Source organism: Corvus hawaiiensis, chromosome 20 (genome assembly GCF_020740725.1).
Source record: "Corvus hawaiiensis isolate bCorHaw1 chromosome 20, bCorHaw1.pri.cur, whole genome shotgun sequence".
NCBI lineage: Eukaryota > Metazoa > Chordata > Aves > Passeriformes > Corvidae > Corvus > Corvus hawaiiensis.
In genome coordinates, this window is record NC_063232.1 from 6340210 (window position 1) to 6345152 (window position 4943).

At 54.8% G+C, this 4943-nt stretch overlaps 1 long non-coding RNA gene across 1 annotated transcript; it reads right to left on the minus strand.

Annotated features, from left to right (window-relative positions):
• Positions 1-3337: 3337 nt before the first annotated feature.
• LOC125336414 lies at positions 3338-4593 on the minus strand. The gene is made up of 2 exons (XR_007207750.1): positions 4509-4593; positions 3338-4070 (listed from the first exon to the last, which is right to left on the minus strand). It is a non-coding gene; the product is annotated as an uncharacterized LOC125336414 (long non-coding RNA).
• Between the last annotated feature and the right edge of the window lie 350 nt (positions 4594-4943).

The window sequence follows — 4943 nt, forward strand, 5'->3', positions numbered from 1 at the left end:
CCCGGCCGCCCCCCGCCCCGCCGGCAGCACCGCCCCCCGCCCCGCCCACCCCGCCCCCGCCGCCTTAAAGGGCCCCGCCCGGCCCCGCCGCCCCCGCTCCGGCCCCGCCGCTGCCGCGCCCGCACGGGGACCCCCAGCGACATCGATGTGTCCCCGCCGACCGCGGGCTGGCATGGAGGGGTGTCTGCGGGAGCGCCCCAAACAACAGCGGGCACCCCAAATCCTTGTATGGCTCCCCAAATCCTCAGGAAGAGCCCTAAATCCTCGCGCGGGCTCCCCAGCTCCCCCGGGGGCACTGCGAATGCTTGGGCAGCACCCTAAATTTTCAAGGTGCCGAGTCTTCAGGCCCCTAAGATGCTCAAGATCCACAAATCCTGGCAGGGCACCCCATGCTTTGAAGAGGGGCCACAGCCTTTTTTCCAACCCATCTATCACCCATTTGTCCTTGCACTGCCCAGGAGAGGGGATGGGGGTGATCCCCCCCACACCCATATTCCCCGGGGGCACAAGGCAGGGTGGTGTGACTGGAGTGGCTCCAGGGGGAGGTTTGGGCTCTGCCCACCTTTGTCATCCTGCTGGTGGATTTTGGGGCCCGTCTCAGAGTACTTTCCCTGCCAGGGCGTTCAGGACAGACTGAACCTCAGGACAGGGTGGGGTCTGGATGGACCAAACTCCAGGACAGGGGAACTGAAGCCCAGAGAGGGGCTTTCAGGGGTGGAGTTGAGGGTTCCACTGCCTCTGGGACCCTGCACAGCCCCCCCAGCCTCCCCATGGCTCGTCCACGGTAGGATGAGTCACCATTAAAAAAAAAAAGGGAAAAAAAGAAAAGGATTTGCAGGAGGAACAAATCCTTTTTACTTCTGTGAAGCACCTGTAGGATTAAGACAATGCTGGTTATGTAAGAGGTGGAGAGGAGGGAGGGGTTTGTCATTATTATTACTATTATTTATTTATTATGCTTCCTCACCGTCCTGTTACCCTGCTGGGTGTACTCTTGGGACATTTGGAAAGAGGCTGGTTTGGGGGAGAAGGAGGGAGGTTTGTTGTAAGGCTGGTGCACAGTGATGCACCGTTTGCTTTTTCTTCCTCCACAGCAACATCTTCCTAAACATTTCTCTTTTTTTGGTGTGTTTTTGGCAGCAGCATGAAACATGGGCCGAGGTGGACATTCCAAAAGCACTGCCGAGGAGGCACAGCTGGGACAGGGACTCTTGATTTTCTCCATCATGGCTGGGTTTGTGGTGATTTTGGGTGGATGCTCTCCCTCCTGCTACTGGCTGGTCACATATTCAAGGCCAGGTTGTGCAGGGCTTGGAGCAACCTGGTCTAGTGGAAGGGTGGAATGAGATGAGCTTCAAGGCTCCTTCCATCCCAAACCATTAAATGTTTCTGGGATTCTACAATTTCCTTCCCAGGGGTGTTCTGTGGACGAATGGATGCTCACAGAGAGGCTGGATCCCACTGCTCAGTGCAGGTGAGCCTGGGCCACCCACCTTCACCCAGCTCCCATGGCAGCTGACAATGTGTTTCCACTCCCCCCCTTCCGCTGCCTCTCCTCCGAAAAGCCTCTCTCCCATTCATATCCATTTTTAAAGAAAACACACAATCAATAGTCTCTCAGGCTGGAATTTCATTAAGGTTTTCATTGCACTCGCTATCGATTGGCAGCAGGGCTGGGAGCTGCACGGAGCGGGTCCGGCAGCCCCGGCTGGTGCTGTGCCCTGCCTGTGCCACGGGACCTCCCAGACCACCCTAAAAGGGAGAGGGCCATGCAGAGGATCTGGCTGCTCCCATACAGGCAGTGGAAAGCCCAGCATCCCAGGTTTTACTAACTCCTAGATTTTACTAACCATCACTAAGAGCAAAACCAGGAGCCCAGGGAAGGGCTGGGATTTCTTTCATGAACCAGGACAAATGCTGTGTGATTGCAAAGGCTTTGGTACATAACAGGCTCTCTCCTGCCTTCCCTCTGTGGGATGCTGCTTGTTTCAGGATGTGTAAAACCAGGCTGGAATGCCTGGCCTTGCTTCCATCAAACACGGAGGCTGCAATTAAAAAACACCCCAGGGCTCTGAGTGTGGAAGGGCACGGTTTGCTCCGCTGCTGGTTGGTCACTTGGAAAATCAAGTGAAAAATCCCAACCTCTAAAAGGGCTCGTGGGCTAATTTTAGGTCTGGGCCTTGACCAGAGAGATTTACAATAATTGCCAGGGTGAAAGTTTAACTTCTCCCGCGACTTTTCTCAGCAATCCCCAAGGAACCGCGTTCTGCTGCGCAAGGAGCATCCCCAGGCCAGCTCCCCAAATTGCCTTTTTAAGGCTTTATTTTTAAACTGAAGCTGCAGGCTGCCTTCAATGGGACAAAAATCCTTCACGAGTCTAAGTCTGCAGCCAAGGGAGCTCCTGTGGATGGGGATGAGCTTTGGCTCAAATCCTTGTCCCCATTTTTTGGCCCTGCTCATCCCTGTGCCAACCCCACAGGACGCAGAGCAGAGCCCCCGTGGACACCCCTGTTCCCACTCACCACTAAACCCTTTTAACAGGACCCACGGCAGGAGCAAAGCAGAACACGTTGCTTGTAGAACCACGGCCTTTCTGCTATGCTAAATGATTTAAAACTGGTGGTAAATAAACCTAATATCTGCTCGCTCCTGCCAATTCTCATTACTCCGGGACTCCCCCGGAGCAATTAGCTGCCTTAAAAAAAAAAAAAAAACAACCAACAACCAAAAAAAAATCGCTGGAAGGAGTCAAGCGAGTGGCTCAGCCAGCGCTGGGGAGGGCTGCTGGCAGCATCCCGGCTGGAGCGTGACGTGCCCTTGAAATCCTGTGCCCGGAGGCATCCGGCATCCGAGCGGTGCCAGCTCCGGCAGCGCCCTCCGCCTCCCGGCAGCGCCGGGGAGTTCTAATTCCATCCTCGCCACGTCCCGGGGCGGGCGGGGGTGATCCGGGCAGCGGGCACCGCGGGGCTGTGGCTGATTTTCCTGCAAAACCCTCGTGCTGTGGGTTTTGTGACCCCACAAAATCATGGTGGGGAGAGAGGATTGTGTTGGGGGTGTGGGGGGGAGGTAAAGGGGGTTTGTCCAGCATCCCGGGAAAAACCTGGAAAGGAAGTTAGGAGCCCGCCGCGGCCAGGGCAGCCCAGCCATGAAAGCGTTCCGTGGCAAAGCCGGGTGCGTGTGTGAGCTGTCAGCCAGGCAGACAGGCCCCAGGCACCTCCCGGGCTGTCACAGCTGCAAATTGTCCAGGAGCAGTCTCTCATGGGATGTAAGGGGAGGATTTGTTGGAGGAAGACGTCACAGGGATGAAAGGGGAAAAGAGAGCAAACCAGAAAAAATAGTGGTTTGGGTTTGTATTTATTTGTGCAGGAGGAATGGTTTTAAAATGTCTTTTGATGTGTTGGAGAAGGCAAACAGGCTGTGACAGCCTGCCCACGGGGCTGGAGGAGCCTTCACTGATGGGAAGACCTTGATGTGCAAATTCCCTTCTCCTCCTCACCCTGCAACTCAGGATTTACCTTCGAGAGGGAGCAAAGCCCTTTCCTTTCAACACAAAAACTGTAGATAATATTTCCTCTGTGACCTTTTTCTTCCCCAGAGTGTCTGTGCAGCCCTGGTTGAGCGATGCTCTCCCAGGATGACCTCAGAGATGGACAAACCCAACCATAGAGCAGAACAAAGCCAGACGAGCGAAATTCCCTGGGAGAGGATGTACAAACAGAAAGAGATGCAAAAACAGGACCAAAACCCATCCTTATCTTTCTGTGGGACAACCAGTGGAGTTTGGATGGAGATGGAGAGCACCAGCTGAGCACAGGAGTCGTGCTGGAGAGTGATCAGCCAGCTCTCAGCATCGGGAGTTCACCCCACATCCTTTTTGTGTGCACACAGTCTGTCCCTCACCACATCACGGCTCTTCTGTGCTTCAAACATCTGTTCAGGGTTGTGCTCAGTGGCCTCTGACTCAGATGTGATGGAGAAATATTTGGGGTTGATGAGTGGGGAGGGAGTGCAATCTCACTGTCAGGTGGAAAAACGGCTCAGGGCTTGATCCTTCTGCATCCCTGATGGTGCTGGGAGAAGAATTAGGAGCAAAAAGGGGGTGATCAGCTCTGTATCAGCAGACACAACCCAACATTTCCCATCTTACAGTGGTTTGTTCTGCCTGATCTTGATGCCTCCAAGAAGGACAAGTCTCTTGTACTGCATCCTGCTGGGATGGAGCTCACTGGGCCCCTTGGAATGCCACGGACCTGCACCAGCAGGATCCTTTTGTGCTCTCTCTGTGTCTCCTGGGATTATGTTTGAAGGGAGGTGGCTGCATCCCTACTTTCTTGGCTGATCTCGTGTCCTGTAATTCTATACTATTGAAGTTCTAAGTATTAACTTCTATATTACTATTTCCTGCTACAAAATCACAGAAAAAGCTGAGTTGGGAGGGACTCACAAGGATCAACGAGTCCAGCTCCTGACCTTGCACAGGACCATCCCCAAGAGCCCCATCCCTGTACCTGAGAGAGGATTGTCCAAACAACACCTCTGAGGACACCTCCTTCCCTCCCTCAGAAGCCACCGGAGTCTGGCGCTGCTGCTGCTGCTGCTCTTCTTCCTCCTGCTGATGCAAATGAAAAGCGATGCTGTCCCTGTGCTCCAGCCCCCTCTCGGCACCTGCTGGCAGAGCTCAGGTGGGGAGCTCGCCGAGCGTGCAGTGCTGTGAGCAGGGGCAGAGCCCCATGTCGGGGCGGCCACTCAGACACCAGTCCTTGTGCTGGGGGAACATGAACTGGGGTTGCAGAACTGAAACTTTAGCAAAAAACCCCCAAACCACAGCGTGTTTGTTCCTGCCTCCTCTCACCTCAGGGCTCTGTTCCCTATGGCTGTGTTGGCCCTGCTGGGGTGACCAGGTCCGTGTTTCTCCCAGGGGGATTGGCACCTTCTGCACCTTC